This window comes from Trachypithecus francoisi, unplaced genomic scaffold (assembly GCF_009764315.1).
Source record: "Trachypithecus francoisi isolate TF-2019V2 unplaced genomic scaffold, Tfra_2.0 Lachesis_group12, whole genome shotgun sequence".
Taxonomy (NCBI): domain Eukaryota; kingdom Metazoa; phylum Chordata; class Mammalia; order Primates; family Cercopithecidae; genus Trachypithecus; species Trachypithecus francoisi.
In genome coordinates, this window is record NW_022681457.1 from 54166544 (window position 1) to 54177137 (window position 10594).

The following is a 10594-nucleotide window of genomic DNA, read 5'->3' on the forward strand; positions in this document are numbered from 1 at the left end:
AAGAAGCATCGACAATGGGCACAATGTAGTTTTGTATTGGTGTCTGAATTCAATGGAGCAAGTACCTCTTCAAGTTTTCACAAACTGATTTTATAAGGTAAAGATCTTCTTTTGTTGGCCCTTAGGGTGATGAGATCTTCTCTGAATTTGTACTGAAGAGGGGTTGTAGCCTGGTCACAAGGCTGCTGGGTCTCCACTAGGGTCTGCCTTTAGTTGGCTTGCTACAGGGGCTTGGGTAGTTGTAATTTCCATTTTATTTTTAGACTGAATATTCTTCAGGACTTTGCTCCACAGGGCAGACACTAGGGCATGTTTATGCAGTCAGGACTGCTTATGGTAAGGATGTGGATGAGTATGGCTTTCAGTGAGTACTAGAGAGCATTTCCTCAAGTAACCCTGTGAGGGTTTCTATATAGGCAGAACGGACCACATACTTGGCTCAGTTAAATGAAACTGAGTCATTGAACTGCTTCAGGGACCACAGTAAAGGCCAAGGTCTGCAGGCCTGCCTACATGGCTGTAAATGGGTGCCTTCCTCCAGGTCTAGGAATGGCAGGACCTCTGCCAGACTGTGGCTGGGAAAAGTTTGGGATGGTTACAGAGTTAAGTTCAGAATTCTCAGTGGGACCAAGTTGGGTGAACCCTATCCTGGTCTGTAGCCAAGAAAAGAGGTCCTGTAGTTTCCCACCTGAATGAGGGCCTGCCTTCTAAATAAAACTCTTCTCAATCTTAAGCTTTGACAGTGTTTCACAACTCCCTCCCTGGATCTCAAATCTGTCTTAGAGGCACTTATTTTGGTGATGGCGTCTTGCTACATAACCCAGGCTGGTCTCAAAATCCTGTCCTGAAGCAGTTTCATAACCTTAATGTACCACGTAGCTGTCATTACAGGTGTGAGCCACAGTGCCTAATTCTCTCATAAAGGCATTTTTGTCAGGTATGGCTGATTTTTTTTTTTTTTTTTTTTTGCTGTAAGAGGATATGAAAATCAGACACTTTAGTCTTTTCATTTTTTTTTTTGCAATTTTTTTTCTTTTTCTTTTTCTTTTCTTTTTTTTTTTGAGATGGAGTGTTGCTCCTTTTGCCCAGGCAGTAGTGCAATGGTGCGGTCTTGGCTCACTGTAATCTCCGTCTCCCTGGTTCAAGCGATTCTCCTGCCTCAGCCTCCCAAGTAGCTGGGATTACAGGTGCCCGCCACCACGCCTGGCTAATTTTTTGTTATTTTTAGTAGAGACGGGGTTTCACCATGTTGGCCAGGATGGTCTCAATCTCTTGACCTCGTGATCTGCATGCCTCGGCCTACCAAAGTGCTGGCATTACAGGTGTGAGCCACTGCGCCCAGGTAGTCTTTTTATCTTACTAATGTCACTCTCCTTATACATTTTTACTTTCTATTTTCTACTGCAAATTTTTCTGTAATTTTAGATTCAGATATTTAAAACAATATGCTAGAATTTGCACATTACGCCTGCAGTAAATTAGATAATTAGTAGGTACTCTATATTTACTAAAATATTTACTTATAAATTTAATTTTGCTGCTGGCAAAAAGGAATTATAGGATTTTCCTCTACTTTCTTCAGCCTATATCTGAATAATAACATAGTTTATTTCCTAATATTTGTTTTACATATCAGAGGGTCTAACTCTGTTCTGCAAAGTAGATACATATATTTTCTATATTTAACAATGTAAGGCTATTCTTTGCTTCTAAAGTTGAATTACAGCAGTTTCATTTTGTGTAAGAATAGCATATATTTAAAACATAACTATAACTAGTTTCTTTTAAATGCTTATTTATTAAAAGTCTATCATTAGAATTTTCTATTTATTTATTTATTTATTTATTTTGAGGCAGAGTCTCGCTCGCCCGGACTGGAGTGCAGTGGCCGGATCTCAGTTCACTGCAAGCTCCGCCTTCCGGGTTTACGCCATTCTCCTGCCTCAGCCTCCGGAGGAGCTGGGACTACAGGCGCCCGCCACCTCGCCCGGCTAGTGTTTGTATTTTTTTAGTAGAGACGGGGTTTCACCGTGTTACCCAGGATGGTCTCGATCTCCTGACCTCGTGATCCGCCCGTCTCGGCCTCCCAAAGTGCTGGGATTACAGGCTTGAGCCACCGCGCCCGGCCAGAATCTTCTATTTACAATTATACTGCATATTCTCTGAAATTTTACTGCCACACAGTGCATGCCAATGATTCAAAATACCCGCATTTGATGAATACACAGTAATAGTTAAATATTCCAGTTACCTAGACAATTTTTTTGTTTTTGTGAGACGGAGTCACATTCTGTAGCCCAGGCTGGAGTGCAGTGGTGCGGGCTTGGCTTACTGCAACCTCCACCTCCTGAGTTCAAAGCAATTCTCGTGCCTCAGCTTTCCAAGGAGCTAAGATACAGATATGAGCCACTGCACCTGGCCTCAGTGTAGGTTTCTTAACATCAGTTTTTTGTGTCTGTTGGTTTTACTTTTGTATTACAATTTTAGACAATTTGAAATTCTGTTTGTACAGTTTAAGTCAATTTGAGGTTTAATTAAGAGATAAATTATGCATGTTTATCACAATCAGATTACATATGTATGTATATTTATAAATATGATCCCAATTTTAGTTATGGCTTATCCTATATTCTTTCTTAGCTGATTTTCTTTTTTTCTTTTTTTTTTTTTTTTGAGGTGGAGTCTTGCTCTGTCGCCCAGACTGGAGTGCAGTGGCCGGAACTAAGCTCACTGCAAGCTCCACCTCCCGGGTTCCCGCCATTCTCCTGCCTCAGCCTCCGGAGTAGCTGAGACTACAGGCGTCCGCCACCTCGCCCGGCTAGTTTTTTGCATTTTTTAGTAGAGACGGGGTTTCACCGTGTTAGCCAGGATGGTCTCGATCTCCTGACCTCGTGATCCGCCCGTCTCGGCCTCCCAAAGTGCTAGGATTACAGGCTTGAGCCACCGCGCCCGGCCTCTTAGCTGATTTTCAATGGTAGTTTTATCTTGTCTAAGTGAGTTGTCATGGATATAGTCTTATTTTTACCGTGTGTTTAACGATTAATATATATTTCCTTTTCTGAGAGAAAAACTTTAGTGATTTCAAGATAATTTTCAAAAATAATTCTGTATTTTTTTCAGGTTTTCTTTAGAAGAAATGTTTTAAAAACACGTAACATAAAATGTACCGCCTTAAATCTATTGAAGTGTATATTTCACGGCCAGGCATGGTTGTGGCTCTCATCTGTAATCCAAGGATTTTGGGAGGCCGAGACAGAAGGATCCCTGGAGCCCAAAAGCTTGAGATCAGCTTGGGCAACATATGGAGACCTGTCTCTATTTAAAAAAATTGATAATTGCCAGGCGTAGTGGTGTGCACCTGTGGTCCCATCTACGTTGGAGATTGAGGGAGAGTCAAAATTGTGCCTATACATTCCATCTTGGTTGAAAGAGTGAGACCCTGTTTCAAAAAAAAGCTGTTCATTTCAGAGATGTTAAGTATATTCGCATTGTTATGCAAAAGACTTCTAGAAACTTTACGTCTTGTAAAACGTAAACTCAATACCCATTAAGTGACAACTGCTAATTTTACCCTCTTTCCAGCCCTAGACAGACAAACCTTACACTTTCTCTTTTTATGATTTTGACTTCTTATTTATTTATTTATTTATTTATTTATTTTTTTGACGGAATCTCGTGCTGTCTCCCAGGCTGGAGTGATACGGCGCAATCTCGGCTCACTGCAAGTTCCGCCTCCCGGGTTCACGCCATTCTCCTGCCTCAGCCTCCGCAGTAGCTGGGACTAGAGGCACCCGCCATCACGCCTGGATAATTTTTTTGTATTTTTAGTAGAGATGGGATTCCACTGTGTTAGCCAGGATGGTCTCTATCTCCTGACCTCGTGATCTGCCGGCCTCAGCCTTCCAAAGTGCTGGGATTACAGGCGTGAGACACCGTGCCCGGCATGATTTTGACTTCTTAAGATACCTCATATAGCCGGGCGCAGTGGCTCAAGCCTGTAATCCCAGCACTTTGGGAGGCCGAGACAGGCGGATCACGAGACCGAGATCAGGAGATCGAGACCATCCTGGCTAACACGGTGAAACCCCGTCTCTACTAAAAAAATACAAAAATCGGCCGGGCGCGGTGGCTCAAGCCTGTAATCCCAGCACTTTGGGAGGCCGAGACGGGTGGATCACGAGGTCAGGAGATCGAGACCATCCTGGCTAACATGGTGAAACCCCGTCTCTATTAAAAATACAAAAAAACTAGCCGGGCGAGGTGGCGGGCGCCTGTAGTCCCAGCTACTCGGGAGGCTGAGGCAGAGAATGGCGTGAACCCGGGAGGCAGAGCTTGCAGTGAGCCGAGATTGTGCCACTGCACTCCAGTCTGGGCAACAGAGCGAGACTCAGCCTCAAAAAAAAAAAAAAAAAAAAAAAAAATCTAGCCGGGCAAGGTGGCCGGCGCCTGTAGTCCCAGCTACTCAGGAGGCTGAGGCAGGAGAATGGCGTAAACCCGGGAGGCGGAGCTTGCAGTGATCTGAGATCCGGCCACTGCACTCCAGTCCGGGCGACAGAGCGAGACTCCGTCTCAAAAAAAATAAATAAATAAATAAAAAGATACCTCATATAAGTGGAACCATAGAGTATCTGTAATTTTGTTACTGGATTAATTCAGGTGACATAATATTCTCAAGGTCATCTTAAAATGTGACAAGATTGTTCTTTTTAAGGTAGAATAATATTTCATCGTATGTATATGTTACATTTTTTGTTATGTTTATAAATCAAGAGACATCTGAGTTGCTTCAGCCTTTTGTCTTGTGAATAGTGGTACAATAAACATGGATTTTCAAATATGTCATTATTATAGCAAGTGGGGTATTGAAATATCCTGCTGTAATTTTATTTCTATATGTTTATTCAGTTTTGTTAGTATTTGCTTTATATATTTGAAACCCTAATTTGAAACACACACACACACACACACACACACAAATACACACATGTATAAACAAATTTGTGATAGGTTCCTAGTGAATGAATCTATGTACTGTTTAATTTCCTTCTGTGTCTTTTTGAAGTTTTGACTTAAAGTACATTTTATAAAATATGACAGTTTTTGACTTAAGATGTAGCTTGTGTAATATTATTTTGACCTCTTCTGCTCTCATTTGATTAATATTTACATGAAATTTCTCCTTCCATCTTACCACTTTCAGTCATTATCATTAGCTCTGAGGTTATTCTTGTAGAAAGGCCAGTTGGATCTTGATTTTTAATTTTTTTTTTTTTTTTTTTTTGAGATGGAGTCTCACTCTGTCGCCCAGGCTAGAGTGCAAGTGGCACAAACTTGGCTCACTGCAACCTCTACCTTCTGGGTTCAAGCGATTATCCTGCCTCAACCTCCCGAGTAGGTGGGATTACAGGTGTACACCACCACGCTTGGCTAATTTTTGCATTTTTTGTAGAGACGGGGTTTCGCCATGTTGGTCAAGCTGATAAAATTGTTTAATAATGCTTTTTATTGAAAGTATTTCTCTTGATTGGAAAGATAATTGTATATATATATTTAAATAGTCTTCTGAAAGAGAAAAACTTACCTTTTTTTGTGTGTGTGTGATAGAGTCTCGTTTTTTCATCCAGGTTAGAGTGCAATGGTGCAATCTCAGATCACTGCAACCTCCGCCTCCTGGGTCCAAGTGATTCTCCTGTCTCAGCCACCTGAGCAGCTGGGATTACAGGCACCTGCCACCACGCCGGGCTAATTTTTGGTATTTTTAGTAGAGATGGGTTTATGCCATGTTGGCCAGGCTGGGCTTGAATTCCTGACCTTAAGTGATCCGCCTTCCTTGGCTTCCCAAAGTGCTGGGATTATGGGCATAAGGCACCACACCTGGCCAATATTACTTTATTAATTCTTTTATTTGATTCTTGTATATTTGTCTCTCTTTTTTTCTGCCTTTTTGTATATTTTTAAAAAATTTTTTATTGATATGCTTTCAATTTTCTTCTTATTTTCTTTTGTGTATCTATACAGATATTTTCTTTTTTTTTTGAGACAGAGTCTCGCCCTGTCGCACAGGCTGGAGTGCAGTGGCCGGATCTCAGCTCACTGCAAGTTCCGCCTCCCGGGTTCACACCATTCTCCTGCCTCAGCCTCCGGAGTAGCTGGGACTACAGGCGCCCGCCACCTTGCCCGGCTAGTTTTTTTTTTTGTATTTTTTTAGTAGAGACGGGGTTTCACCGTATTAGCCAGGATGGTCTCGATCTCCTGACTTCGTGATCTGCCCGTCTCGGCCTCCCAAAGTGCTGGGATTACAGGCTTGAGCCACCGCGCCCGGCCGCTCTATACAGATATTTTCTTAGTAGTATCTTGGGGATTACGTAAAACCTCTAAAAGATCCAACCATATATTTAAGTGTGGTAAAAAATTAACTTCAGTTGAATGCAAAAAATCTTCATGATTACATCTGCCTTCAACTTTGTTATTGATTTTGCTAATTATATTTTTTATGTTTTATATATTCATTAACAATGTTTGTAATAATTTCTCTACTTTATCTTTTAAGTTTTAAATAGCTGAAAGTGTTTTCTGCACCCTTATGATAATGATAAGTAAGCAATTCCATTTTTGTGTATGTGCATATCTTTCCCAGAAAGTTATGTATTTTCATCTGATTATGTGTTGTTTTCTTGCATTATGTTATTTTCAGTGGAAGAAACTCCTTTCAGCATCTTTGATATGTAGGGCATATGCAGTGCCAATATGCTTTCTCAGGATTTGGTTATTGTGGAAGGACTTCTTTTTATTTGGTAGTACGATTGTGCCGATGGTATTATTCTCACATGACTTTTTAAAATTATAACTTTAACAATATCACAGTTTCCTTCTGACCTGTAAAACTTTTTTTTTGATAAATTCACTGGTTATCTCATGAGACTATGCTTACAAATGACACATTTTTTTTTTATCTTGCAGCTCCCAAAATTCTCTTCTTATCTGTGATTTTTGAAATTTTGCTTATAGTTGTGTTTGTTATAAATATCTTTGTGTGTGTCCTAGTTTGTTCAGCTTCTTCATGTTTACATTATTTTTTCTCTTAAGAAATTTTTCAGTGTTTTTTTTGTATTTTTTATATCCACAATTTTTGTTTTTTGTGATTTTAATATTTTTTTCTTGTCATCCTCATTTTTCTGATCTTCATTAGTTGTCTGTGTTCCTATTTCACTTAGTGAATATTATTCAATTTTATTTATTTATTTTTCTGAAACAGAGTCTCGCTCTGTCTCCCAGGCTGGAGTGCCATGCATGGCACAATAGTGGCTCACTGCAATGATCCTGGCTCACTGCAACCTCTGCCTCCTAGGTTCAAGTGAGTCTCCCGCCTCAGCCTCCCAGTAGTTGGGATTACAGGTGCCTGCCTCCACACTCAGCTGATTTTTGTATTTTTGCTGGAGACCAGGTTTCACCATGTTGGCCAGGCTGATCCTAAACTCCTGACCTCAAATGATCCACCCACCTCAGCCTCCCAAAGTACTGGGATTACAGGCATGAGCCACTGTGCCAGGCCTACTTCATTTTATTTTATTTTATTTTTGAGACAGTCTTGCTCTGTTGCCCAGCCTGGAGTGCAGGGTACAATCTTCACTTACTGCAACCTTCCTCTCCTGGGTTCAAGCAATTGTCATGTGTCAGTCTCCCAAGTACCTGGTATTACAGGCACAGGCCACCATGCCCAGCTAATTTTTGTATTTTTAGTAGATGAAGGGTTTCACCATGTTGGCCTGGCTGATCTCAAACTCCTGACCTCATGTAATTTTCCCACCTTGGCCTCCCAGTGTGTAAGGATTACAGGAGTGAGCCACCAAGTGTGGCCTGTTCAATTTATTCTGAATTTTTAAAATTACTTTATACAGGTTTTATGGTTGCTTTTAAAAATTTTATAATTTTTTTAATGGGGTCATGTTGCCCAAATATTTTGTATACATTGTAATCTTTGAGATTCGGACATAACAAAAAGCAACCTGTTACAATCTTTATAATACAGCTTTGTCCTGGTGTAGTCTGAAATAAATTGTCTTGGCTAGAGATTCTGATAATTCCTCAAAAATGTTTTTACGATGAGTCTTGTCTAAAATTTTGTGTTTATTGATTAATTAAATCAGCTTATTCATATTTCTTCTTAGTAGTCACTTGCTACACCCCTTTCCTGTTTGGGTTCCTGCAGTTTCTCTGCTTCTGTAACATTTACCTTTAGACTCAGCAGACTCAAACTGTCATTCCAATGTATATAACCATTTCTTTCAGCATTTTATGTCATGGGAGACATTAACCAGTGTCTTAAAAAGTTCCTAAGGCCGGGCGCAGTGGCTCAAGCCTGTAATCCCAGCACTTTGGGAGGCCGAGACGGGCGGATCACAAGGTCAGGAGATCGAGACCATCCTGGCGAACACGGTGAAACCCCGTCTCTACTAAAAAAATACAAAAAACTAGCCGGGCGAGGTGGCGGGCGCCTGTAGTCCCAGCTACTCGGGAGGCTGAGGCAGGAGAATGGCGGGAACCCGGGAGGCGGAGCTTGCAGTGAGCTGAGATCCAGCCACTGCACTCCAGCCTGGGCGGCAGAGCGAGACTCCGTCTCAAAAAAAATAAAATAAAATAAAAAGTTCCTAGAAGCCAGAAATAAAGATATATGTGGCAATATTTTTCTGTTTTTTTTTTTTTCTTTTTTCTTTTTTTAAATAAACCAGGAGTTGGCAATTTACATTTGTGTGTCTGTGTGTGTGAGAGACAGTCTCTCTCTGTTACCTAGGCTGGAGTGCAGGGGCATAATCTTGACTCCCTACAATCTCTGCCTCTACAGTTGAAGCAATTCTCCTGGCTCAGCCTCCAGGTACCTAGGATTAAAGGTGCCTGTTACCATGCCTGGCTAATTTTTTATTTTTATTTTTAGTAGAGTTGGGGATTCACCATGTTGGTCAGGCTGGTCTCAAACTTTTGACCTCAGTTGATCTACCCGCCTTGCCTTCCCAAAGTGCTAGGAATACCGGCACAAGACATTATGCCTGGCCAGCAATTTACTTTTTTTTTTTTTTTTTTGAGATGGAGTCTCCCTTTGTTGCCCAGACTGGAGTGCAGTGGCGCAATCTTGGCTCACTGCAACCTCCCCCTCCCTGGTTCAAGCAATTCTCTACCTTTGCCGGGTAGCTGGGATTAAAGGTATCCTCCACCACATCAGGCTAATTTTTTTGTGTTTTTAGTAGAGACGGGGTTTCATCATCTTGGCCTGGCTGGTCTTGAAGTCTTGATCTCGTGATTCACCCACCTCTGCCTTCCAAAGTACTTGGATTACAGGCATGAGCCATCATGCCCAGCTGGCAATTTACTTTTGAAAGCACAATGCTATACTGGACAGCAGGAAGAGCTGTGTTGAGTATAAGTGACAGAGCTTTCTTTTTCTTCTATATGGCTCCTTTGCATTGTGCTCACCTGTGGCCCTTCACACACTTAACTCATTTATAAATTTTTTACAAATGTATTTTGGTCAGTATGTTTTTGTTAAATTTATATGTCCAGGAAGAAATTGCAGTTGGTGGTATTTTGCTATGTCATCTTGCTTATGTAGTTTGTATAATTTCTTTGGTTAGATTTGTAAAGTATATTTATCTGAGTCTAGAAATTGAAGTAGTGTGTTTTTGTTGTTTCTTTCAGTTATGTGTTCTCATTTTGCCCAAGAACTTTGGCTAGAGCAGAGCATAAAATATTCTTTCCAAAAAGTGATACTGAGAAGATGTGAAAAATGCAGACATTACAATGTACAGTAAAAAAAAAGGCTGTAAAACTGTGGGTGAGCATAAGTTGCACAAAAGAGATTATAATGGACTTAACCAATGTTTGACAAATACCCAGAAAAAAATATTTCAATGTGATAAATATGGAAAAGTCTTTCATACATTTTCAAATTCAAACAGACATAAGATAAGACTTACTAGAAAAAGTCCTTTCAAATGGATAGTATTTGGCAAAGCTCTTAACTTGTCCTCAACCCTTACTACCTGTAAGAAAATTCTTACAGGAGGGAAACCTTACAGATGTAAATAATGTGGCAGAGATTTTAATCAATCTGCAAACCTTACTACACATTGGAGAATTTATACTGGAAAGAAACCCTACAAATGTAAAGGATATGGCAAAGCCTTTAAGCACTCCTCAAACCTCACTACACATAAGAAAATTCATACTGGAGAGAAATCCTACAAATGTGAAGAATGTGGCAAAGCCTTCAATGGGTCTCAGACTTTACTACACATAAGTTAGTTCATACTGGAGGGAAACCTTAAAAATGTGAAGAATGTGGCAAAGCTTTTAACTGGTCCTCAGACCTTAATAAACATAAGAGAATTCATATTGAACAGAAAACCTACATAGTGAAGAATGTGGCAAATATTTTAAATGTTCCTCCACTTTTAATAAGCATAAGATAATTCATACTGGAGAGAAACTCTATGAATGTGATGAATATGGGAAAGCCTTTAACCAGCCCTCAGCTCCTACTACATAAGAGAATTTATATGGAACATAAACCCTACAAATATGAAGAATGTGATAAAGTTTT

The 10594-nt window shown here is 40.4% G+C and overlaps 1 pseudogene; it reads left to right on the top strand.

Annotated features, from left to right (window-relative positions):
* LOC117093731 overlaps positions 1 to 10351 on the top strand; it is a 135323-nt pseudogene extending 124972 nt beyond the window's left edge.
* Positions 10352 to 10594: the final 243 nt, after the last annotated feature.